Below are 27882 nucleotides of genomic sequence, written 5' to 3'. Positions count from 1 at the left end.
CTGTATTCACATAAGATTATATCAGTGAATGTTTGTGTATATATGGAAGTTTGTGTATGTAAATGGAAGGGAGGCAGAGCACTCTAGTAGAAAAGACCCAGGACTCATTTTTTTTTAAATGATATTTGTGAAATACTCACTATGTGCCAAGCTAAACTCGGGATTAGATACAAGCTAGTCAGATAGGGCGCACTCCCCATTTTACAGATGAGGGAATTGAGACCTAAAGAAGATAAATGACTTGTCCAAGGTCACACAGCAGACAAGTGGGGGAGCAGGGATTAGAACCTAGGTCCTTCTGACTGCCAGGCCTGTGTTCTATCCACTGACCCATGCTGATTCTAATTCCAGCCCTGCCTCTGACATAGTATATGACTTCAGGAGCATCACTTAACCTCTGGGGTGTGGGTTTCTGCATTCTTGAAAAGGAGATTTAAGTACATAGTATAGTGCTTTGCATCCAGTAAGTACTCAGTAAATATGATTGAATGAATACCTGCTCTCTGCAATTCTTAGACCATGAACCCTGAGTGGGAAAGGCAATGTGTCCAATCTGATTTCTCAGCACCAACCCCAGCTGTTGGCTAAGTGCTTTGGCATAGAGAAAGCACTGAATAAATAATGATTTACCTGTGTTAATGTCTATCTCCCTTTTTAGGCTGTAAACTCGTTGTAGACAGGGAAAATGTCAACAGTTTCTTTTGTATTGCATTCTCCAATGCACTTAATACAGTGCTCTGCATAAAGTAAGCACTCAATAAATGACATTGATTGATTGATATACTAGAGTTTTATATTCGAGAACACAGGTGAGCATGTGGGACTTTAGGTATCCCTGATGGTTCCTTGGATTTCCAGACCCCCATTTGCCAATACACCTTTTGTGTAAGCCACAGTCATGCATAAAATTAAATCCATCAGGTATGAGCTCCCCAAAGTCACACCCCCACATTCTCCAACCCCCCGGCTCTCAACGCTCTCTGCTACTCTCCCATCCTTCCCTGCAGTATCCTCAGAGGAGATCTCCTCCATCCTCTAAAGTGCTACTCCGGCCACCTGTGCTTCCTGCAAGTCTCAGCTCCGCAACATTGCCAAGACCCACCCTTTCCTCTCCATCCAAACCACTACCCTGCTCGCTCAAGCTCTCATCCTATCCCGTCTGGATTACTGTATCAGCCTCCTCTCCGATCTCCCATCCTCCTGTCTCTCCCCACTTCAATCCACACTTCACGCCGCTCTCTGGATTGTCTTTGTCCAGAAATGCTCTAGGCATGTTACTCCCCTCCTCAAAAATCTCCAGTGGCTACCAATCAACCTACATATCAGGCAGAAACTCCTCACCCTCGGCTTCAAGGCTCTCCATCACCTCGCCCCCTCCTACCTCACCTCCCTTCTCTCCTTCTACAGCCCAACCCACATCCTCCACTCCTCTGCCGCTAATCTCCTCACCGTGCCTCGTTCTTGCCTGTCCCACCGTCGACCCCCAGCCCACGTCATCCGCCTGGCCTGGAATGCCCTTCCTCCACACATCTGCCAAGCTAGCTCGCTTCCTCCCTTCAAGGCCCTACTGAGAGCTCACCTCCTCCAGGAGGCCTTCCCAGACTGAACCCACTCCTTCCTCTCCCCCCTCCCCCCCACCCCCCCGCCTTACCTTCTTCCCCTCCCCACAGCACCTGTATATATGTATATATGTTTGTATGTATTTATTACTCTATTTATTTATTTATTTTATTTGTACTTGTTTATTCTATTTATTTTATTTTGTCAATATGTTTTGTTTTGTTCTCTGTCTCCCCCTTCTAGACTGTGAGCCCACTGTTGGGTAGGGAACGTCTCTATATGTTGCCAACTTGTACTTCCCAAGCGCTTAGTACAGTGCTCCGCACACAGTAAGGGCTCAATAAATACGATTGAATGAATGAATGAATGAACATTCCCTAAAATGTGATCTATCACAGAGCCATAGCGATGCACAGAAAAGTGATCATTTCAGAAATGAAGAAGCATTCATTCATTCATTCAATCATATTTATTGAGTGCTTACTGTGTGCAGAGCACTGTACTAAGCGCTTGGGAAGTACAAGTTGGCAACATATGGAGACGGTCCCTACCCAACAACGGGCTCACAGTCTAGAAGTGGGAGACAGACAGACAGGGCAGGTGTCAAGTTATCAGAATAAATAGAAGTACAGCTAGATGCACATCATTAACAAAGTAAATAGAATAGTAAATATGTACAAGTAAAATAAATATAGTAATAAATCTGTACAAATATATATATATAAGTGCTGTGGAGAGGGGAAAGAGGTAGGGTTGGGGGGATGGGGAGGGGGAGAGGAAAGGGGGGGCTCAGTCTGGGAAGGCGTCCTGGAGGAGGTGAGCTCTCAGTAGGGCTTTGAAGGAAGGAAGACAGCTAGCTTGGCGGATGTGCGGAGGGAGGGCATTCCAGGCCAGGGGGAGGATGTGGGCCGGGGGTCGACAGCGGGACAGGCGAGAACGAGGCTCAGTGAGGAGTCTAGCAGCAGAGGAGTGGAGGGTGCGGGCTGGGCTGTAGAAAGAAAGAAGGGAGGTAAGGTAGGAGGGGGCGAAGTGATGGAGAGCCCTGAAGTCGAGAGTGTCCTCACTCTCAGTCTTTGCCTGATGTTTAGGTTGACTGGTAGCCACTGGAGATTTTTGAGGAGGGGAGTGAAATGCCCAGAGCGTTTCTGCACAAAGATGATCCGGGCAGCAGCGTGCAGTATAGACTGAAGTGAGGAGAGAGGAGTGGGGAGACGTGAACTGACCGGTTTTGTAGAAAAATGATTCGGGCAGCAGAGTGAAGTATAGACCAGAGTGGAGAGAGACAGAAAGTATGGAGGTCAGCGAGGAGGCTGATGCAGTAATTAAGGCGGGATACGATGAGTGCTTGGATCAATGCTCCACAGTTTGGCTGGAGAGAAGAGGGCAGATTTTATCATCATCAATCATCATCATCAATAGTATTTATTGAGCACTTACTATGTGCAGAGCACTGTACTCAGCGCTTGGGAAGGAACCTACAAGATTCGGTGACAGATTGAATATGTGGGTGGAATGAGAGAGAGGAGTCGAGGAGAACACCAAGAGCATGGGCTTGAGAGACAAGGAGGATGGCGGTGCCATCTACAGTGATGGGAAAGTCATGGGAAGAGGACAGAATTTAAAGGGAGAAGGTCTGCTTTGGCCAGAGCAAGGTGGAAGTGTCAATGGGACATTTCCGTAGAGATGTCCTGAAGAACAGCCCTCGACCAATCAATCAAGGGTATTTATAGTCTCCGCTTCCGCTGAGCCGATGATGGTCCTGCCCTCCCAGGAAGACAGAAGACTTGGGCCCTTTCCCAGAAGCCTCTCATGTCCAAAAGCACCGGAGGAAAACACCAGAAACTGCTTCCGGGGGAAGCCCTGCTGAGGGGACACGGACACCTGGAAAATTCCTGTCTTATCCTCATCAGGGCAAGTTCCTGATCCCCTCCCCTTCACCCACACCCTGCACAGTCAGCAGGAGATGGGGAGAGCACATTCATCACCACAGCCCTGAAATTGGGGTCCCACGGCCCTGGGGAGGCCCCTCCGCTGGCCCAGGAGCCACAGGCCACAGGCCCATGCTTCGTTGTGCTGCTTAGGTAGCATCAGACCACAGTGGTGTGAGGATACAGGGAGAGTTATCAATCAATCCATGGTATTTATTGAGCACTTACTGAGGGTGGAGTGTGCAGAGTGCAGAGTCACTAATGTTTTCTCATACCACAAAAACAAACAAAAACAGAGCCCAGCTGGGGTAATAAAAACAATAATAATTGTGGCAGTGTGGCATAGTTGAAAGAGTACAGACCTGGGAGTCAGAAGACCTGGATTATAATCCTGGCTCTGCCAAATGCTTGTTGTGTGGCCTTAGGCAATTCACTTCACTTCTCTGTGCCTCAGCCCTCCTGTTCTCCCTCCTACTTGGACTGTGAGCCCCATGTGGACCAGGGACTGTGTCCAACCTGATTAGCTTGTATCTACCCCAGTGCTTAGAATAGTGTTTGACACATAGGAAGTGCTTAACAAAGACCATAAAAAATGTATTTCTTGAGCAGGTCACCAAGGGACTATGACCTCAGATCCCTTTCTACAGCTTCAAAGCCTTCCTAGACCCCTGTGAAATCTGATTGCTGATTTTGGGGAGTAGAAGCAGAGACAGGCTAATTCCTCTAGTTTTGTGGGTGGAGAATGTATCTACCAAGCAGTATGGCCTAGTTGATAGATCATAGGCCTGGGAGTCAGAAAGACTTGGGTTCTTATCCCAGGTCTTCCGCTTGTCTGCTGGGTTACCTTGGGTAAGTCATGCAACCTCTCTGTGTCTCAATTTCTTCAGCTTTAAAAAGGGGGTGAAATAGACTGTGAGTCCCATGTGGGACAGGGACTGTATCCAACCTGATAAACCTGTGTCTTGCCCAGTGCTTAGAACAGTGCTTGACAAGTGGCTTAGTGGAAGGAGTACGGGCTTGGGAGTCAGAGGTCTTGGGTTCTAATCCCAGCTCCGTCACTTGTCAGCTGTGTGACTTTGGGCAAGTCACTTACCTTCTCCGTGCCTTAGTTACCTCATCTGTAAAATGAAGATAAAGACTATGAGGCCCACGTGGGACAACCTGTTAATCTTGTATCTACCCCGGTGCTTAGAACAGTGCTTGGCACATAGTAAGCACTTAACAATTACCATCATTATTATTATATGTAGTAAGTGCTTAACATCATAAAAAACTCTGTTGTCCTGTACTCTCCCAAACACTTAGTACAGTTCTGCGTACACAGGAAGCCCTCAATAAATACCATTGATTGATTGATTGAACATAGGTTTGGGCTGGAGTGATGGTGGCAGGGTGAAGAGGGAGAGATGTCTTCCTAGATCTTTGCTCCAGTGATTTCCCTCAGAGCTCAATTACCTGCCCACACCTCCCAAGGAGAGAAGTTAAGCCCACCATACCCCTGTGGACATCCTTTTGCAAGCAATAGAATCCCAAGGAGATGGGGATCCCCAGGGTCTCCTTAAAGCATAACAAGCCACCATCTCTCCGGCTCCCTTCTTTACCCCAAAGCAGGTAGAATGAGCAGTGCTGGTGCAGCTTGGGTTTTCAGCTCCCAGACAACATCCTCGCCTGCCTCGAGGACCCCAGCCCCATCTCTGCGGGGCCTGGACAGAAGCAGCCTCTGGGAGCAGGCTCCATCCTGATGCCTAGTGGAGGGACCCCATCCAGAGGAGAGACTTGGGGCTGCCATCTCTGCAGGGTGTCCAGGAGTCTTGTGTGGGGGACAGCAGCAAAACTAGTCACAGAGGAATGTCCAGAGCCAGCTGCCATCCCTTTGACCAGTTTCTGTGGCTGCTGCTGCTGCAGCTACATCACTGCATGCATGACCTTGAGGTCTGCCTTCGCTGGCCAGGAGAGGTCTGTGGACAGGGTCACTAACTGGAGCTTTCCCCCCGGACTGGATAGAGGCATGTGGCTGGGATCAAGGCCCAAGAGCTGCGGGGGGGTGTGGGGAGGAGACAGTACCTTGGCAGAGGAACAGTATTGTTTTAGCTGTGGAATAAGGTGTCAATGGGGGGAGGGGAGAGGAAGGAAGAGGAGGAGAGGAGAGGAAAGAAGAGAGTAAATGGACATGGGGCAGAGAGAGGAAAAGAGGTGAGGAGGGGAGGAGAGAGGAGAGGACAGAAGGGGAGAAGAGGGGTGGGGCGAGAAGTACAGGGGAGAGGAGAAGATAGGATAGGAGTTGAGAAAGAGAATTGTTACTTGTTGCTGAATTGTACTTTCCAAGTGCTTATAAATAAATAAGCTCAATAAATACGACCGAATGAATGAATGAATGAATGAGAAGCAAGGAGAGGAGGAAATAAGAGGAGAGAAAATCCGGGAAGAAGAGGGAGGAAAGAAGAGAAGGGGAGAAGAGGGGAAGGGAGGGGGAGAAGAGAGAGGAGGAAAGAGGAGAGTAGAGGGGAGGAGAGGGAAGGGGAAAGGAGGAGAGGAGGTAAGGATAAGAGGAGAGAAAATGAGGGCAGAAGAGGAGAGTAGAAAAGGAGTGGGTGAGTGGAGGCTGGAGGGGAGAAGATAGGAGAGGAGGTGAGGAGAAGAGAGTAGAGAAGGAGGGAAGAGGAGAAGAGAGAAAAGGAATGGAGGAAAGGGGAGGAGAGAAGAAAGAAAAGAAGGGGGAGAAGAAGCACCTGTATATATGTATATATGTTTGTACATATTTATTACTTTATTTTACTTGTACACACTTATTCTATTTATTTTATTTTGTTAATATGTTTTGTTTTGTTGTCTGTCTCCCCCTTCTAGACTGTGAGCCCACTGTTGGGTAGGGACCGTCTCTATATGTTGCCAACTTGTACTTCCCAAGAGCTTAGTACAGTGCTCTGCACGCAGTAAGTGCTCAATAAGTACGATTGAATGAATGAATGAAAGAAAAGACAGAATAAGGGATGAGAGAGAAGGGGAGAGGAGGAGAGGAGGAAAGGATAAGAGGAGAGGAGAGGAAATGGAAGAGGAAAGGAGAGAAGGGGAAGGAGAAGGAATTCAATTCAGTCGTATTTATTGAGCAGTTACTGTGTGCAGAACAAAGCAGAACAAGTGACTGTACTAAGCTCTTGGGAGAGTATAATGCATCGGTAAACAGACACATTCCCTGCCCACAACAAGCTTACAGTCCAGGAGGGGGAGACAAATATTAATATAAATAAATTAATTACAGATATGTGCATAAGTGCTGGAGGTCTGGGAGTGGGGACAAATGAAGGGAGCAACTCAGGGTGATGCAGAAGGGAGTGGGAGAAGAGGAAGGGGGACTTATTCAGGGAAGGCCTCTTGGAGGAGATGTGCCTTTAGTAAGACTTTGAAGTGGGTGAGAGTAATTTTCTGTTGAATTTGAGGAGGGAGGTCATTACAGGCCAGAGGCAGGATGCTGGTTAGTAGTTGGCAGCAAGACAGGAGAGATCGAGGCATAATGAGAAGGTTAGCACTAAAGGAGTGAAGTGTGTGGGCTGGGTGGTAGTAGGAGAGTAGTAAGGTAAGGTCGGAGTGGGCAAGGTGATTGATTGGCTTTAAAGCCAATGTTGAGGAGTTTTTGTTTGATGCAGAGATAGATGGGCAACCACTGGTGTTCTTTGAGGAGTGGGGTAGCATGTCCTTAATGTTTTTATAGAAAAATGAACTGGGCAGCAGAGTAAAGTAAGGATTGGAGTGGGGAAAGACAGGAGGTTGGAAGGTCAGCAAAGAGGCTGAAGCAGGATAGGATTATTGATTGTATTAATGTGGTAGCAGTTTGGATGGAGAGGAAAGGGCAAATTTTAGTGCTGTTTTGAAGGTGGGACCGACAGGATTTAGTGATGGATTGAATATGTGGGTTGAGTGAGAGAGAGGAGTCAAGGATAACACTAAGGATAACATGAGCTTGTGAGACAGGAAGGATGGTAATGCCATCTAAAGTGATGGGAAATTCAAGGGGAGGACAGGGTTTGGGTGGGAAGATGAGGAGTTCTGTTTTGGACATGTTAAGCTTGAGGGGTTGGGAGGACATCCAAGGAGAGATCAATCAATCAATCAATCAATCATATTAACTGAGTGCTTACTGTGTGCAGAGCACTGTACTAGGCGCTTGGGAAGCACAAAATGGCAACATATAGAGACAGTCCCTATCCAACAGTGGGCTCACAGTCTAAAAGAGAGATGTGTTGAAGGCAAGGGGAAATGTGAGACTGCAGAGAGGGAGGGAGATCAGAGCTGGAGATGTACATTTGGGCATCATCCGCATAGAGGTGGTAGTTGAAGCCATGGGAGAGAATGAGTTTTTCAAGGGAGTGGGTGTAGATGGAGACTTGAGGTACTGAACCTTGAAGGACGCGAACAGTTAGGGAGTGGGAGGCAGAGGAGGGGCCCACAAAGAAGACTGAGAGTGAACGGCCAGAGAGATGAGGTGAACCAGGAGAGAACAGAGTCAGTGAAGCCAAGGTTGATAAACATTTCCAGGAGAAGAGGATGGTCCACAGCGTTGAAGGCAGCTTAGAGGCAGAGGAGGATTAGAATTGAGTGGTGGACGTTGGATTTGGCAAGAAGGAAGTCATTGGTGACCTTTGAGAGGGAGGTTTCTCTGGAGTGAAGGGGACAAAAGCCAGAGAAGAAAGTGAAGAGGGGACAGAAAGAGAGGAGGTAAGAAGAAGAGGGGAGAGGATAGGAGCAGGGAAGGACGATAAGAGGAGAGGAGATGAGAGAGTGTGTAGGAAGCAGCGTGGCTCAGTGGAAAGAGTGAGGGCTTGGGAGTCAGAGGTCATGGGTTCGAATCCCAGCTCTGCCACTTGTCAGCTATGTGACCTTGGGCAATCCACTTAACTTCTCTGGGCCTCAGTTACCTCATCTGTAAAATGGGGATTAAGACTGTGAGCCCCACGTGGGACAACCTGATCACCTTGTTCCCCCCACCATGCATTTAGAACAGTGCTTTGCACATAGTAAGCACTTAACAAATACCATCATTAGTATTATTATTAGGAAGGAATGAGGATGCAAAGAAAGAAAAGAGAAAGAGACGAGATTCAGCACTTTCCTAAATGCATATTTATTTTTTGAATATTTTATGTACCTATATTTTATGTATCTGAATACATCAGATGTTTCCTCCTGAAGTTATTTTTTGGGGGGCCTGCTTCCCGCTTTATCTGCTTCCCGCTTTATTATCCCACTTTCACTGTCGAGAATTATTTTTGTCTGGGCATCTTCTCTGTTAGATGTTAAGTTCCTTGCAGACAGAAAATGTTTATCTTGCTACTGCTGTGTTATTCATTCATTCATTCAATCGTATTTATTAAGTGCTTACTGTGTGCAGAGCACTGTACTAGGCGCTTGGGAAGTACAAGTTGGCAACATATAGAGACGGTCCCTACCCAGTGTTTATTTCAGTGACTAGCACTCAATAGGTATTTAGTAAATCATCATGAATGGTATTTATTGAGCAGTTACTGCATGCCGAGCACTGTACTAAGCACCTCAGAGATTACATTACAACGGAGTTGGTAGACCCTTTCCCTGCCACTGTACCTCCTCTCCATCTCCTGCTCTGCCTTCTTGGTACCTGGCTCATTTTAGGCATGATGGCATCTTGGTACCCCTTCACCCTCTCCACCATGCCCATTCCCTGGGAACTGGGCAATGCAAGCAGGGTGCCATCTGGGGCATAAGACAGTGCCTTTCCATATACCCTTTTTGCACCAGTCTCTCTATTTTGCAGTGAGTGAGGCAATAATGATAATAATAATAATAATAGTATTGGTAAAGCACTTACTATATGCCAGGCTCTATACTAAGTGTTGGAGTGGGCACAAGCAAATCGGGTTGGACACAGTCCCTGTCTCACATGGGGCTCACAGTCTCAATCCCCATTTTACATATGAGATTACCAAGGCCAAGAGAAGTTAAGTGACTTGCCCAAGGTCACACAGCAGACAAGTGGTGGAGCTGGGATTAGAACCCCGACCACAAAAGGGCATGCCAAATTAATTTTCCAGAGACCATTCTGGTCACTCCTGTTCACCCCGTGCCCCCCAGCTCTAGTATATATCCTCTGTAATAATAACAATAATAATAATAATAGTAATTTGGTATTTTAAGTGTTACTATGTTCCAAGCACTGTACAAAGTACTAAGATATAAGGTAATCCGGTCCCACATGGGGCTCACAGTCTAAGTTGAAGGGAGAACAGCCATTGAATCCCTATTTTACAGATGAGGGAACTGAGGCAGAGAAAAGGGAAGTGATATGCCCAAGATCACAGCAGGCAAGCACACATCAGGCACAGCAGCACACAGGGGCTGGGATTAGAACCCAAGACCCCAGACTCCCAGGGCTGGGCTCTTTCCACTAGGTCATAACTGCTCTTCATTGCAGCCATAGACCATCATAGTTCCAATAGTGATGGTATTTATTAAAATTCTGATAAGTGCCAGAGCACTGGAGTAGTTGCAAGATAATCCTACCTGACACAGTCCCCATATCATTTGGGGATGCCAGGCTATGATGAAGGGAGAACAGTTTTCTTATCCCCATTTTAAGGATGAGAAAACTGAGGCCCAGAGAGGTTCTATCCAAGGGCATACAGCAGGCCATTGGTGGAGCTGGGATTAGATTGTGCATCACCTGAATCCCAGGACCATATGTTTATTCCATTATATGGAGGCTTTCTTTCTTCCACTGTACTTACTCATCTTCCTTTAATTTTAAAGGAGCAGGATATCTCATGTAATAATAATGATAAGAGTGATGAAAATCATAGGATTTGTTAAACACTGACTGTGTGCCAGGCACTGTACTAAGTGCAGAGGTTGATACAAAATAATCAGGTTGGACACAGTCTACATCCCACATGGGGCTCACAGTCTTAATCCTTATTTTAAAGATGAGATAACTGAGGCCCAGATAAGTTAGGTGAGTCGCCCAATGTCACCCAGCAGTCAGGGCTTGGAGCCGGGATTAGAGCCAAGGTCTTTCTGACTCCCAGGCCCAAGCTCTATCAAATAAGCAACACCACTTCTCCCCTATGCTAGGGGCAACTGCCCTCTGGCAATGCTGGAAACCTGGACACCTCTTTCATCCTCCTCCTTAGTGTCAACATTGCCTCCATTTTCTTCCCTTGCTTCTTCTTCCCTAGGCAAGTGACAAAACCTCTAGGGAAATGGCCAGTCATACATTTGTGATGGAATTCCTCCTCCTGGAGTTCTCGGAGGTCCGGGAGCTGCAGCTAGTCCATGCCACATTGTTCCTCCTGGTCTACCTGGTGGCCCTAATGGGTAATCTCCTCATCATTGCCTTCACCATCCTCGACTGATGCCTCCACACCCCCAAGTACTTCTTCCTCAGGCCCCTGTCTGTCTTTGACCTCTGCTACATCTCCATCACTGTTCCCCAGTCCATCCACAACTCCCTGACCGACCATAGATCCATCTCCTTTCTAGGCTGTGCTGCCCAACTCTATTTCTTTACTTGTTTTGCTTCACTGGAGATCACTCTGCTCACGGTGATGTCCTATGACTGCCACATGGTCATTTGCCACCCCGTGCACTATGATGTCATCATGGATAGAGCGGCCTGTGGGAAGATGGCTGCCGCCTCCTGCCTCAGCTGTGCTCTCTCTGGTCTCCTGTACACCGTCAACATCTTTCCCTTGCCTTTTTTTGACTCCAGTGTGATCCTCCAGTACTTCTGCGACATCCCCCAGGTATTAACCCTGTCCTGCTTGCCTTCTATTGTGTCCTGATAGGCATTAGCATCATGTTGGATTTCGGCTGCTTCCTGTCCATGGGGGTTTCCTATTTCCACATCTTGTCCATTGTACTAAAGATCCCATTTGCACAGACCAGAACCAAAGCCGTCTCCACCTGCCTGCCCCATCTTGCTGTGATAGCCATAGTTTTCTCCTGTGGATTTACTGCCCACTTAAAAATGCCCTCTGACTCCCCTTCAGTGCTGGACCTGCTGGTATCTGTGCTCTACACGGTACTCTCCCCCGCCCTGAACCCCCTTATCTACAGCTTGAGGAACAAAGATATGAAAGCCACCCTGGGCAGGGTCCTCAAGGGGAAACTTCCTTGAAAAGCAGGGTTGCCTAGTGGATAGAACTCAGACCTGGACGTCAGAAGACCTGGGTTCTAATCCAGGTTCTGCCAACTGCTTGCTGTGTGGCCTTGGACAACTCACTTCAATTCTCAGGGCCTCAGTTTCCTCAACTGTGAAATGAGGATTCCATACCTGTTTTCCCTCCTACGTAGACTGTGAGTCCCATGTAGGACAGGGACCCTGTCTGACCTGATTAACTTGCATCTACCCCAGCACTTATATCAATATTTGACACGTAGTAACTTCTTCCTCTTGCCTTTAAGACATCTCTACTTGGATGTTCTCTGGTCACCTCAAGCTTAGCATGTCCAAAATTTAACTCTTTATCTTCCCACTGAAACCCTGTCCTCCCCTTGACTTTCCCATCACTGTAGATGGCACCAACATCCTTCCTGTCTCACAAGCTCCTAACCTTGGCATTATCCTTGACTCCTCTCTCATTCAACCCACATATTCAGTCCATCACTAAATCCTGTCATTCATTCATTCAATCGTATTTATGGAGCACCTACTGTAGTAAGCACTTGGTAAAGTACAATACACAATAAACAGTGACAATACCTGCCCACAACGAGCTCCCACCTCTACAAAATCCCTAAAATCCATCCTTTCCTCCTCATCTAAATCACTACCACATTAATACAATCACTCATCATATCATGCCTGAATTACTGCATCAGCCTCCTTGCTGACCTCCCAATTTCCTCTCTCCCCACCCCAGTCCATACTTCACTCTGATGCCCAAATCATTTTTCTACAAAAACGTTCAGAACATTTTTCCCCACTCCTCAAGAAACTCCAGTGGTTACCCATCCACCTCTATATCAAACAAAAACTTCTCATCATTGACTTTAAAGCACTTCATCACCTTGCCCCCTCCAACTTCACCTCACTACCCTCTTTCTCCAACTCAGTCCACAAACTTTGCTACTCTAGTGCTAACCATCTCTCTGTGCCTCGATCTCCCCTGTCTTGCCACGAACCTGGCTCATGTCCTGCCTCTGGCCTGGAACGCCCTCCCTCCGCAACTCTGACAGGCAATTACTCTTCCCCCATTCAAAGCCTTACTGAAGGCACATCTCCTCCGATAGGCCTTCCCATATTAGACCCCCTATTTCCTCTTCCCACATATCCTTCTGCTTCACCATAACTTGTTCCCTTTGCTCTTCCCATTTCCATTTTCTGCTCCTCTATGGGACAGGACTCCTGTCAATGTGTTCCAAATCTGGCTATGGTACAGCATTATGTGTTCATGAACTCATAGAGTTAGAAGAGACTAACTGGATCATCTGGTCTAGCACAACATAAGTAAATAAAAATAAAACATGTAGAAACCAGGTGGGAATCCGCCTTTCATATGCTCCCTACCAGCCAGACCCTTGCTGGAGAACTGCCCCAGCTCTCCTCCTCTTAACTTGTGTCACTGATCTACTAAAATCCACAATATGAAAAACAAATGTGGTTTCCAAAGCTTCCCGTCTCTTTTGAAATATATATTCTGAACATTTAAGGTGATTTGCTTAATGATATGAATAGAGGAGTGATCCGAAATGTTGCTTCAAACTGTCCAAGTCCCCAGTCTCAGCGTTCATCAGCTTTGGGCAGCTTCTTTTTTCTCATCCCTCGTGCCTCTTGGGGAAAGAATGTTAGGAGTAGTGGAGGTCAGGGGGAAGAAGGGGCACATAGGGAACAGCAGGAGGGTCTGCGTCTCCCAGACCCTAGAGTGACTCTATGGTGTCTGTGGCTGGGGGAAGGTTGAATTCTTTTCAGCCACTGGATCCTTAGAGAAGCAGCATGACTCAATGGAAAGAGCACGGGCTTTGGAGTCAGTGGTCATGGGTTCAAATCCTGGCTCCACCAATTGCCAGCTGTGTGACCTTGGGCAAGTCACTTAACTTCTCTGTGCCTCAGTTACATCATCTGTAAAATGGGGATTGACTGTGAGCCCCCTGTGGGGCAACCTGATCACCTCGTGTCCCCCAACGCTTAGAACAGTGCTTTGCACATAGTAAGCACTTAATAAATGCTATTATTGTTATTATTATTATTATTATTATTATTATTATTATTATTATTATTCCTGCCTCCCGGCTCCATAGCACTTATGCACATAAGTGTGTTAGTACAGTGCTCTGCACCCAGAGCCTTAAATATGATTGAATGAATATCCATAATTAATTCATTTTTATTGACATCTGTCTCCACCCTCTAGCCTGTAGCTCACTGTGGGCAGGGGCTGTGTCTGTTTACTGTTGAATTGTACATCTTCAAGTGCTTACTGTAGTGCTCTGCACACAGTAAATGCTCAGTAAATACGATTGAATGAAAGAGTAAATAAAAAACCTCTCTCCTCGTTCTTCATTTGGGAGGCACTGAGGCCAAGTGGAAAGAGCAAAGTAGAGACAGTGGACCCAAGTTCTAATCGTAGCTCTTCCATTAGCCTGCTGTGGGAACTTGGGAAAGCATTGTAACCTCTCTGACTCAGTTTTGTTCTCTGGAAAATGGGGATAAAACATCTCTTCTCCTTCCCTCTTAGGTGCTGAACCCTGTGTGGAATAGGAACTGCGTCTGATTGGAGTCTTCTGCTCCTCGCTCCACAGGACCCTACTGATATTTTTATTATTATGGCATTTGTTGAGCACTTACTATGTGCAAAGTGCTGTAATAAGCACTCGGGTAGATACTAAGTAATTAAATCAGACATAGTCCCTGTCCCATGTGGGGGTCACAGTCTAAGTAAGAGGGTGGACTGGTATTGAATCTCCTTTTTACAAATGAGGAAACTGAGTCACAGAACTGTCATATATGGGATTTATGGTCTAATAATAACAATAATGATGGTATTTATTAAGCACTTACTTTGTGTCAAGCATTGTTCTAAGTGCTGGGGTAGATCCAAACTAATCGGGTTGGACACAGTCCCTTAATTCCCATTTTGTGGGTGAGGTAACTGAGGCCCAGAGAAGTGAAGTGACCTGCCCAAGGTCACACATCAGACAAGTGGCTGAGTGGGATTAGAACCCATGTCCTTCTGATTCCCAGGCCCGTGCTCTGTCCACTAGGCTATGCTGCTTCTTGCTTCTAAGTAGGATGTAGTATAATTTAATCCTCATTTTACAGATGAGGAAACTGAGGCCTGTCAAAGTGACTTGCCCAAGGTCACAATGCAGGTAAATGGCAGAGTTGGGATTAGAACCCGGGTCCTCTGACTCCTAGTCCCATGCTCTTTCTGTTAGGCCAAGCTGTTTCTTTTGTTTAGATTGTTTTTAATTGGTATGCATCTGTCACTTTCTTATGTTGTTGTAGGGTTCTTATTATGAGAAGCAGCATGGCCTAGTGGCAAAAGCATGGGCTTTGTAGTCAGAGGAAGTGAGTTCTAATCCTGACTCCACCACTTGTCTGCTGTGTGACCTGGGGGAAGTCACTTAACTTTTCTGTGCCTCAGTTACCTCATCTGTAAAATGGGAATTAATACAGTGAGCCCCATGTGGTATAAACTTGTTGTACGAAGGGAATGTGCCTGTTTATTATTATGTAGTACCTTCTCAAGCTCTTAGTGCAATGCTGTGCACACAGCAAGCACTAAATAAATAGGATTGAATGAATGATTAAATGAATGACAAGAACTGTGTCCAACCTGATTAGCTGGTATCTACTCCAGCACTTAGAAACAGCGCTTGGCATACAGTAAGCGCTTAACAAATACCACAATAATAATAATTATTATTACTTCTCTATTTTTCTGTTTCACCAGTTCTCCTCTCTGCCATTTTATACTTAATTTCGGGGTCCCTTGAGGGCCAGGAACCATGTCTAATTCCCACCTGAATAGCCTCTCCCAGTTTATTAAAATACAGGGCACAAAGTAAGCACTTAATAAATACTATTATTATGACTACTAGTATTATTCCAATGCAGTGCTTTGGCACAGAGTAATGGCTTATTAACAATGCCAATAGTAATAGCATGGCTTGGTGGAAAGAGCACAGGCTTGGGATTCAGAGGATGTGAATTCTAATCCAGCCTCCACCACTTGTCTGCTGTGTGTCCTTGGGCAAGTCACTTAACTTCTCTGTGCCTCAGTTCCCTCATCTGTAATATGGGGATAAAAAGTGTGAGCCCCATGTGGGACAACCTGATCACCCTATATCTACCCCAGTGCTTAGAACAGTGCTTGGCATATAGTATTCTGATGACTCGACACCAGTCCACTTGTTTTGTTTTGTTGTCTGTCTCCCCTTTCTAGACTGTGAGCCCTTTGTTGGGTAGGGAACCGTCTTTATATGTTGCCAACTTGTACTTCCCAAGTGCTTAGTATAGTGCTCTGCACACAGTAAGTGCTCAATAAATACAATTGAATGAATGAATATAGTAAGTGCTTAACAAATACCATCATTATTAATAGTCCTTATGATAATTGTCATCATTATTGACGTTACTGTGCATCCTAAAAAATGTCTTTATTTTCCATCAGAATCTGTTCTCCCTTTCTTCTATTCACTCCCTTCAAGGGTGCAACCAGGTAGTTGATTATCCATACTAATTCCTCAGGCTATGAGTCCTTAATAATCTTCAAGGACCGGGATATGGGTTTAGACCTGGAAAAATGATGTGGGTTTCTACAGCATGGAGTAGTGGATAGAGCATGGGCCTGGGAGCCAGAAGGTCATGGGCTCTAATCATAGCTCCACCACTTGTCTACTCTGTGACCATGGGCTAGTCACTTAGCTTTTCTGTGCTTCAAATAACTCATCTGTAAAATGAGGATTAAGACTGTGAGCCCACATGAGAAAGGGACTGTGTATCTTGATTTGCTTGTCTCCACCTCAGTGCTTGGTGTGGTATCTGGCACATAGTAAGTACTTAAAAATTAAATAATTTTAATTACTATCATTACTTCCCTCATGAGTACTTCTGATCTCACCCCCTTTCCTCTCCACAGATTAGAATGCTGTGTGGACTAGAGAAGCAGCATGGCTAAGTGGAAAGGATCAGAGGATCTGGGTTCTAATTCTGGCTATTCTTAATTGCTTGCTGTGTGACCTTGGGCAAGTCACTTCACTTCTTTGCACCTCAGTTCTCTCATCTGTACAATGGGGATTCAATTCCTGTTCTCCCTCCTACTCCATGATCCTCTTTCCTATATGGCTAGACCCTCCAGAAACTCTCCCAGGGAAGTGGAATTCTGTGTCCCTTGCTCCCAAGGGAATCAATTAATCTGTCATATTTATCGAGTGCTTATTGCTCCCAAGGGAATCAGTTAATCTGTCATATTTATCGAGTGCTTATTGTGTGCAGAGGACCATACTAAGCACTTGGGAGAAGACAATACAACAGAATTGGTGGACATATTCCCGACCCACAACGAGCTTACAGCCTACAAGGAAGAAAATGCTCTCTCTTTGCAGAACTGTGCATCTCCCCAAAATGGCCCTCAGGAGCTGCTACCAAGATCCCTGAATCAATCAATCAATCAATCAATCAATCAATCAATCACTTGTATTTATTGAGCTCTTACTGTTTGCAGAGCCCTGTACTAAGCACTTGGGAGAGTACAATACAACTGAGTTGGCAAACAAATTCTCTGCCTACAATGAGTTTATAGTCTAGAGGGAGAGACAGACATTAATAGAAATGAATAAATTACTAAAATGTGCATAAGTATGTGGGGTTGAGGGCGGGGTGAATAACAAGTGCTTAAAGGGTACAGATCCAAGTGAATGGGTGGCACAGAAGGGAGAGGGTGTTGTGGACAAGAGTTGGTCATCTGAAGCAACCATCATACACTTCATTACTGGACCTCCTTCCCTCTCCTCAGGGACAGGGACTGTATCTAATTCCCATCTGTGTATTATCTCCCATGCTTCACTATAGTGTTCTGCACACAGTAAGTGCTTAATAAATGTTATCAATACTATTAAAAGAGTAGTCAATCGGGGAAGACCTCTTGGAGGAGATATACTTTTAATAAGGCTTTGAGAATGGGAAAAATTATTGTCTGTTGACTATGAAGAGGGAGAGCCTTCCAGTCCAGAGGCAGAAGGGGTCGGCAGTGAAACAGATGAGATTGAGATACAGTAAGCAAATTGGCCTGAATGATGTCAACAGGTTCCATGGTCACCACAATGCATGTTCAGCAACTGTTCATTAGTAATAATAATGATGGTTAGCACTGTTCTAAGTACTGGGGTAAATACGAGATAGTCCCACGTGGGGCTCACAATCTTAATCCCCATTTTACAGATGAGGTAACTGAGGAAAAGAGAAGTGAAGTGACTTGCCCAAGGTCACAGAGCAGACAAGTGGTGGAGTTGGGATTAGAACCCATGACTACTGACTCCCAAGCCCGTGCTCTTGCCACTAAGCTACACTGCTTCTCATATGGTATTTGCTAAATACTATGTGCCAAACACTGTACTAACCACTGGGGTAGATTGTCATTGTCATCAGATCAGGCACAGTCTCTGTCCCTGAAATTTTTTAAATGATATTTGTTAAGCGCTTATTATGTGTCAAGCACTGTTCAAAGCGCTGGGGTAGATACAAGTCAATTAGGTTAGACATAGTCCCTGTCCATCATGGGGCTAAATTTCCCATTGTGCAGTCATTCTAAATCTACCTTCGTTTCAGAGTTTCCTACTGAGTGCTGGGGTAGATACAAGATAATCAGGTTGGATGGAGTCTATACCCCTTATGGGGCTCACAGGCTTAATTCCCATTTTAGAGATGAGGAAGCTGAAGCTAAGAGAAGTTTAAGTGCCTTGCCCAATGTCAACATTGGTTTTTTTTAATTTACTGGTATTTGTTAAGCACTTACTGTGTGCTTGGCACTGTATTAAGCATGGGGCAGAAACAAAATAATCAGATTGGACACAGTCCATGTCCCACATGGGACTCACAGTCTTAATCTCCACTTTACAGATAAGGTAATTGAGGCACAGATTAAGTTGTGACTTGGCTTAGTGGAAAGAGTACGGACCTAGGACTCAGAGGATCTGGGTTCTAACCCTGGCTATGCCACTTACCTGCTGTGTGACCTAAGACAAGTCCCTTCACTTGTCTGTGCCTCAATTTCCTCTACAGGAAAATGAGCCCCATGCAGGACAGGGACTGTATCCAACCTAACTGACTTGTATCTCTCCCAGAGCTTAGAACAGTGTTTGACACATAATAAGAGCTAAGCAAACACTATTAAAAAATCTGTTTTCCCTCCTACTTAGACTGTGAGCCCCTTGTGAGAACCTGATTATCTTGTATCTACACCCTGTGTTTAGAACAGTGTTTGGCATATAGTCAGAGTTTAACAAATTCCATAATTATTATTAAGAGGTGGAGTAGATCACCAGGAGAAAAATGTCCAGAGACACCAGAGCCTGAAGGGTGATGTGGAATCCCTCCTGCATTCCAAGGAGCCGATGGATTCAGTCAAGACATACTGAAACAGACCACTGTTCTGAAGCTGAGCCATCTTCGGTAACTGTGAAAAGCTGCCGATATTTCTGTGCATGTGGTCCTGAATGGGAATGAATTTTCCCCCTTATGAGCCTCTCCAACGCCACCTTCATGTTCTTGTTCCTCAGGCTGTAGATGAGGGGGTTCAGGGTGGGGGGCACCGCCGTGTTGAACAAGGACACCAGCAAGTCTAGCGTGGAGGGGGAGTCAGAGGGCAGCTTGAGGTAGGAGAAAAATCCAGAGAAGAGAAAAAGGATTATGACAGCAGGGTGGGGCAGACAGGTGGCAAAAGCTTTGGATCGACGTCCTACAGTTAGCATCTTCTAGATGGCAGAGAAGATGCAGGTATAAGAAGCACCAATGCCCAGAATGCACCAGAAGCCTAGAACGATACCCTTGATGATGGGCACAACCTCTCTAAGAGTGTCTTGAGAACAGTATATGAGAAGAAACTGAAGAATATCGCAGAAGAACTGATGGATGTGATTGGACCCACAGAAGGAGAGAGAGAAGGTGCCGGCTGTGTGTATCACTGCCATCAGGCTCCCGAAGAGCCATGAGGCAGCGGCCATCTTTCCACAGGCCCCTCGGTCCATGATGACATCATAGTGTAGGGGGTGACAGATGGCCACATAGAGGTCAAAGGTCATTGCCGTGAGGACGAACAGCTCTTCAGGCAATGAGAAAAACAAAAGGAAGACCTGAAAGAGACAGCCTAAGAAAGAGATGGATTTTGTGTACTTCATGTCAGTCAACAGGTTAATGATGGAATTTGGGATGGTGGCTGAGATGATGATGAGATTGAGGACGGACAGGTTCCTGAGGAAGAGGTACATGGGGCTGTGGAGGTGCCGGTCATGGGCCTTGACGGTGACGATGAGGAGATTTCCCACCAGGGCAGCCATGTAGGCCAGGAGGAACAGCACGGTGTGCACCAGCTGCATCTCCTGGACCTCCGAGAAACCCAGGAGGAGGAATTCCGTCACTGTGATGTGATTGCTCATTTCCTTGGTGATCTGAATCTCTCTCCGAAGAGGAAATGAAAACAGAAGTGTGGATAAACTCGTGAGCATCAAATGTTCCTAGTGGCAGATTTATTTTTTGTGGTATTTGTTAGGCATTTGCTGTTCTAAACATGAGGGAAGATACAAGTTAATCAGGTCGGATACAGTCCCTGTCCAACATGGGGCTCACAGTGTAAGTAGAAGGAAGACCAGATGTTAAACACCCATTTTACAGTTGAGGAAACTAAGACACAGAAAAGTGAAGTGATTTGCCCAAGGTTACAAAGCAAACAAATGGCTGAGTCAGGATTAGAACCCAAGTCCTCTGAATCCCAGACCTCACTGCTTCTCAAAAGCTACTTAAAAGAAGTCTCTGAGCATCAAAGCTCTGCTCATCTTAAAATAGCTACAGTAGATGGAAGATATATGGAGAATGGACAATAGCAGAATATAAAAAGAGTTGCCAGGTTGAGAGTTAAAATTGAGAAACTGAGAGGGCTGAAGAAACGTTTTAAGGACACAGTAAAACCAAGCTTCAGATAATATTGCATCCCAACTGAAAACTGAGTATGTTGCTGATGATATACCAGAACAGAATCTTGCATTCAAGAAAGGAGTTGCTCCCTTCAAACCAAAACTTGGTAAGACATGAGAGACAAGGAAGCAAATGAGAAAACACTATGAGGCACTGAAAGCATTAAGCATGGTAACACATTCATGGAAAGTCTTTTTGTGAGTACAGTGTGGGCTGTGGATTTTACATTGTCCTTTTCAGTTAAACGAGCACTTGTAGATATATTTTACCATCGGTGGTACCTGCATACAAGCAGTGATAGAAGATAGTAGTTGTAGCAGTAATAATTATAATGATATTCGTTAAGCACTTACTATGTGCGAAGCACTGCACAATGCCCTAGGATAGATACAAGATAATCAGTTCCCGAGAGGGGTTCACAGTCTAAGTAGGAGGGAAAACAGGTATTGTATCCCCATTTTGCAGATGAGCGAACTGAAGCACAGAGAAATTAAGTGACTTACCCAAAGTAACCCAGCAGACTAGTGGCAGAACCAGGATTAAAACCCAGGTCCTCTCACTTCCAGGCCCATGCTCTTTCCATGAGACCACACTGTGTTTTCACAGTAGTAATGGTCTTTATTCAGCTCTAATCTTGGATACCCCTCTCAGGATCACACCTGGAGAGTTTCCAGTATTCTACTATTCTCAGCTATGGAAGGGAGAGTCAAGCAGAGGTCTACCCATTCCATTCCTATCTTGGACAGTGGCTAGCAAGTAAAAGGCAATCTGCTACAAGTCAAAACTCACCTGTGCTGGGCAGCAGTGGCATCAGAGTCTAGGGTGGAGACTCAGATTTACTGCATTACTGAAGGCAATGGTTAACCACTTCCATATTTTTAACAAGAAAACTGTATGAATACACTCACAGAACCATTGCAGATGGAGAGTGGGGAGCCCTGGGAGAGATGTGTCTGTGGAGTCGCTACGGGTCAGAGACCACTCAACAGCCTAAGATGAGACAAGACAATATTGGCTCTGCCACTTGTCTCCTGCATGACGTTGTTATCTGGGCCTCAGTTACCTCATCTGTAAAATAGGGATTAAGACTGTGATCCCCAAGTTTGACATGAATTGTGTCTAACGTGGTTAACTTCTACCTACTCCAGTACCGAGTCCAGTGCCTGGCATATAGTAAGCACTTAACAAACACCGTTAAAAAAAAACAACCTCACACTACTTGTAATACACATCACTACTTGCAGTTCACATTACAAAACCACTAGAAAAAGTGCAACAAAAGCATATGATGTGTTCCCTGCCCACATGCAACTTACAGTCAAATAGGGGAAGACTCAAGTATTGACATTCCTTGTTAGTTGATTGATGCAAAACTGTTCTGGAGACCACCTGCTTCTTGACTGTCAATATCTTAAAGAAACCTTTAGGAAAGGGATACCAAATGCAGAGGTGCAATGCCAAAGCTGTGGGAGGCGAGGGAATGATTCCTTCTGGAGATGAGGCAGAGTTAGAGGACGGACAGGTGCCTGAGAAAGAAGTACACTGGAGTGTGGAGGTGCCGGTCGAGGGTGGTGATGAGGAGATTCCCCATCAGGCCCACCAGGTAGACCCGGAGGAACAGCACGGCATGGACCAGCTACAGCTCCCAGACCTCTGAGAACCCCAGGAGCAGGAATTCCATCACTGTAGTGATATTGATCATCTCTTAGGGTGTCTGATTCACTAGCTGTGTTCAAGAAGAAGTAGGAAAGAAAATGAACCAACTCTAGTTATGTATTGTGTATGTATATGAGTTTTGTGTGGTACCAAAAATAAAATATCAAGATGGGAATCAAAGATAAAAGATCCTGAAATGTGGTACATGATAACAGCCACCAAGCATATTCAATTGCATTTATTGAGCACTTACTGTGTGCAGGGCACTGTACTAAGCGCTTGGGAAGTATAAGTTGGCACCATATAGAGACAGTCCCTACCCAACAGTGGGTTCACAGTCTAGAAGGGGGAGACAGAGAACAAAACAAAACATATTAACAAAATAAAATAAGTAGAATAAATATGTACAAGTGAAATAAATAAATAGAGTAATAAATGCGTACAAACACATATACATATATACAGGTGCTGTGGGGAAGGGAAGGAGGTAAGGTGAGGGGATGGAGGGGGGAGGAGGGGGAGAGGAAGGAGAGGGCTCAGTCTGGGAAGGCCTCCTGGAGGAGGTGAGCTCTCAGTAGGGCCTTGAAGGGAGGAAGAGAGCTAGCTTGGCAGATGTGGGGAGGGAGGGCATTCCAGGCCAGGGGGATGACGTGGGCCGGGGATCGACGGTGGGACAGGCGAGAATGAGGCACGGTGAGGAGATTAGCAGCAGAGAAGCAGAGGGTGCGAGCTGGGCTGTAGAAGGAGAGAAGGGAGGTGAGGTAGGAGAGGGCGAGGTGCTGGAGAGCCTTGAAGCCAAGGGTGAGGAGTTTCTGCCTGATTTATGGGCAGAAATGGATAAGGGCAAGGGGTCGGCAAAGAGATAGACAAGATTGAGGTCCAGAGAATAGGTTGACATTAGAGTAACTGAACAAGTCTGGGCATCAGAAGACCTGGCTTCTAATCCCAGTTCTGCCACCTACCTGCTGAGTGACCTGGGGCAAGTCACTTAACTTCTCTGTGCCTCAGTTTTCTCATCTGCTTAATTGGGATTCAATATGTATTCTCCCTCCTCCTTCGACTGAGAGCCCCATGTGGGACCTAATTATTTTGTATTCACTCCAGTGCTTAGTTCACGGCTTGGCACACAGAAAGTGCTTATGCCACAATTATTATTGTTATTATTACAATGAAGTATGTGGACTGGGTTGTAGTAGGAAATCAGCAAGGTAAGGTAGAGGGATTTTACCTACTGTTAGAGTCAACCTGAATAAGATCTTTCTCTACTTGAGAAAATCCTCTGGGCTCAGAGGAAATGGGGGCATAGTCAGGGAAGGCCTCTTGGAGATGTGTTTCTAATAAGGATTTGAAGGTGGGGAGGGTGATTGTCTATCAGATATAAAGAGGGAGGGGATTCCAGGCCAGAGGCAGGACATGGGCTAGAGGTTGGTGGCGAGACTCCAGTCGATACTTTAATCTGCTGCCTGGATCATTTTTCTACAAAAACGTTCAAGACTCATCACCCCATTTTCCCCAAAAACTCCAGTAGTTGCTCATCCCTCTGTATCACACAAAAACTCCTCACCATTAGCTTTACAGTACTCAATCGCCTTGTCCCCTGCCTCACCTCACTACTCTCTTACTCCAACCCAGCTCACACACCTTGCTCCTCTAATGTTAACCTTCTCACTGTGCCTCCATCTCAACTGTGTCGCTGTTGACCCCTCACCCACATCCTTCCTCTGGCCTGGAAAGTCCTCCCTTCTTAAATCCTAGAGACAATTACTCTCCCCTATCAAAGCCTTACTGAAGGCACATCCCCTTCAGGAGGTCTTCCCTGACTAAGCCTCCTCTTTCCTCTTCTACCACTCCCTTCTGTGTCACCCTTGCTCCGTTGTTCTTCCTCCCTACCAGCCCCCCCAGCACTTACATATAGACATTTGATTCATTTATTTATATTAACGTCTGTCTCCCCCTTCTAGACTGTAAGCTCGTTGTGGGCAGGGACTGTGTTTATAGTTGTACTCTCCCAAGCACTTAGTACAGAGCTCTCCACACAGTAAGTGCTCAATAAATATGATCGAATGAATGAACGAGATAGATGAGATGGAGGTACAGTGAGTAAATGGGTATCAGAGGAGTGAAATGTGTGGGCTAGGCTGTAGTAAGAAATCAGGGAGGTAAGGTAGGAGAGGGCAAGGTGATTAAGTTCTTCAAAGCCTATAATAAGGAATTTCTGTTTGATGCATAGGTGGATAGGCAACAACTGGAGGTTCCTGAGGATTGGGGAAACATGGAGTGAATTTTTTGGCCCAGAGTTGTCCCAAGCCCAGTCCACTGGGACATACAACGACCACAGAGAGAGCTTCTTCCTGATCCTCTTCAATGCCTTCTTGACATCTTCATTCCTCAGACTGTACATGATAGGATTTAGCACTGGAATGATGACGGTGTAGAAGATGGACACCACCTTGCTCTGCTTCATGTTCGAGATGGCACCGGGCTGGACATACATGAAGAAGACAGAGCCATAGAACAGACCCACCCCCACCAAGTGGGAGATACAGGTGGAGAAGGTGCTCATCCATCCCTCTGCTGAGTGGATCCTTAGGATAGTGAGATGATGAGGACATAGGAGATCGAGAAGATGGAGAAGGTTCCCATGATAATGGAGACACACAGGCCGAGAAAGACCAACTGGTTGGTCATCGTGTCAGAGCAGGACAGGGTCAGGATCGGGAGGACGTCTCAGAAGAAGCAGTAGATTTTGTTGGGCCCACAGAACGGTAACTGGAAGCTCATGGTGGTTTGGGTAACGGCATTGACCACTCCCCAGAGGTACGAGCCCCCCACCAACAGCTGGCAGATTCAATGGGACATGATCATGGAATAGTGGAGGGGGTCGTGGATGGTGAAAAAACAATCATGTGCTATAGCATCCAGGAGGAAAGCCTCTGTCGTTCAAAGAGGGAGAGGAAGAAGAACTAAGTGGCACAACCAGGGAAGGAGTTGGCTGCCTGCTCTGAGAGGAAATTTAGCAGGGTCCTGGGGGCGATCACCATTCCAAGATTGCCCACCGCAGTCCCATCATACAGGACCAGGAACATTAGAAATAGCATAACTTGCAACCATGTCCCGCCTCCAAACCCCGAGGAGGATGAACTCAATGATGGTGGCGAGATTCTCCATAGCTGATGGACCCCAGCCAGGACCTTCTACTAGAATATCCTGGGAGGGCCAGTGGAGGCACCCTGGACAAGTTGGTTCATGGCTGTTTGCTGATAATAATGACAATAATAATAATAATCACAATGATCATAATCATAATGGGATTTGTTAAGTGCTTACTAGGTGCCAAGAACTGTACTAAGAGCTTAACTTAATGCATAAATAAGCTACAGATCCTCTAGACTATAAGCTCGTAGTAGTAATAATAATAATAATAATGATAATGGCATTTATTAAGTGCTTACTATGTGCAAAACACTGTTCTAAGCTCTGGGAAGGTTAGAAGGTAATCAGGGTGTCCCACTGGGGGCTTACAATCTTAATCCCCATTTTACAGGTGAGGTAACTGAGGCACAGAGAAGTTAAGTGACTTGCCCAAAATCACACAGCTGACAATTGGTAGTCAGGATTTGAACCCATGACCTCTGGCTCCAAAGCCCGTGGTTTTTCCACTGAGCCACGCTGCTTCTCTACCTGTAGCTCCTAGACTGTGAGCCCGTTGTCGGGCAGGGATCGTCTCTAAATCGGCCTTTCCGAGTGCTTAGTCCGGTGCTCTGCACACAGTAAGTGCTCAATAAATACGATGGAACAAATGAATGAATCCATTGGATCAACTGGCTCCGCCCCAGCGCTCCCCCTGGAAGCAGCCCCGACATAATCAATCAATCAATCAATCGTATTTATTGAGCACTTACTATGTGCAGAGCACTGTACTAAGCGCTTGGGAAGTACAAATTGGCAACACATAGAGACAGTCCCTACCCAACAGTGGGCTCACAGTCTAAAAGGGGGAGACAGAGAACAAAACCAAACATACTAACAAAACAAAATAAATAGGATAGAAATGTACAAGTAAAATAAATAAATAAATAAATAAATAGAGTAATAAATATGTACAACCATATATACATATATACAGGTGCTGTGGGGAAGGGAAGGAGGTAAGATGGGGGAATGGAGAAGGGGACGAGGGGGAGAGGAAGGAAGGGGCTCAGTCTGGGAAGGCCTCCTGGAGGAGGTGAGCTCTCAGCAGGGCCTTGAAGGGAGGAAGAGAGCTAGCTTGGCGGAGGGGCAGAGGGAGGGCATTCCAGGTCTGGGGGATGACGTGGGCCAGGGGTCGATGGCGGGACAGGCGAGAACGAGGTACAGTGAGGAGATTAGCGGTGGAGGAGCAGAGGGTGCGGGCTGGGCAGTAGAAGGAGAGAAGGGAGGTGAGGTAGGAGGGGGCGAGGTGATGGAGAGCCTTGAAGCCCAGGGTGAGGAGTTTCTGCCTGATGCGCAGAATGATTGGTAGCCATTGGAGGTTTTTGAGGAGGGGAGTAATATGCCCAGAGCGTTTCTGGACAAAGATAATCCGGGCAGCAGCATGAAGTATGGATTGAAGTGGAGAGAGACACGAGGATGGGAGATCAGAGAGAAGGCTGGTGCAGTAGTCCAGACGGGATAGGATGAGAGCTTGAATGAACAGGGTAGCAGTTTGGATGGAGAGGAAAGGGCGGATCTTGACAATGTTGCGGAGCTGAGACCGGCAGGTTTTGGTGACAGCTTGGATGTGAGGGGTGAATGAGAGAGCGGAGTCGAGAATGACACCAAGGTTGTGGGCTTGTGAGACGGGAAGGATGGTAGTGCCGTCAACAGAGATGGGAAAGTCAGGGAGAGGACAAGGTTTGGGAGGGAAGACAAGGAGCTCAGTCTTCGACATGTTGAGCTTTAGGTGGCAGGCAGACATCCAGATGGAGATGTCCTGAAGGCAGGAGGAGATGCGAGCCTGGAGGGAGGGGGAGAGAGCAGGGGCAGAGATGTAGATCTGGGTGTCATCAGCGTAGAGACGATAGTTGAAGCCGTGGGAGCGAATGAGGTCACCAAGGGAGTGAGTGTAGATTGAGAACAGAAGGGGACCAAGCACTGAACCTTGGGGAACCCCCACAGTAAGAGGATGGGAGGGGGAGGAGGAGCCTGCAAAAAAAACTGAGAAAGAACGACCGGAGAGATAAGAGGAGAACCAGGAGAGGACGGAGTCTGTGAAGCCAAGGTCAGATAGCGTGTTGAGGAGAAGGGGGTGGTCCACAGTGTTGAAGGCAGCTGAGAGGTCGAGGAGGATTAGGACAGAGTATGAGCCGTTGGATTTGGCAAGCAGGAGGTCATTGGTGACCTTTGAGAGGGCAGTTTCCATGGAATGAAGGGGACGGAAGCCAGACTGGAGGGGGTCGAGGAGAGAGTTGTTGTTGAGGAATTCTAGGCAGCGTGTGTAGACAACTCGTTCAAGGAGTTTGGAAAGGAATGGTAGGAGGGATATGGGGCGATAACTAGAAGGTGAGGTGGGGTCAAGAGAGGGTTTTTTTTAGGATGGGAGAGACATGGGCATGTTTG

The 27882-nt window shown here is 46.3% G+C and overlaps 1 pseudogene; it reads left to right on the top strand.

Annotated features, from left to right (window-relative positions):
• The first annotated feature begins 10717 nt into the window (after nt 1-10717).
• LOC119935578 lies at nt 10718-11634 on the top strand (annotated as a pseudogene).
• The last annotated feature ends 16248 nt before the right edge of the window (nt 11635-27882 follow it).

This window comes from Tachyglossus aculeatus, chromosome 12, assembly GCF_015852505.1.
Source record: "Tachyglossus aculeatus isolate mTacAcu1 chromosome 12, mTacAcu1.pri, whole genome shotgun sequence".
Taxonomy (NCBI): domain Eukaryota; kingdom Metazoa; phylum Chordata; class Mammalia; order Monotremata; family Tachyglossidae; genus Tachyglossus; species Tachyglossus aculeatus.
Note: the sequence above shows the minus strand (reverse complement) of the source record. Positions and strands in the feature narration are given on the sequence as shown.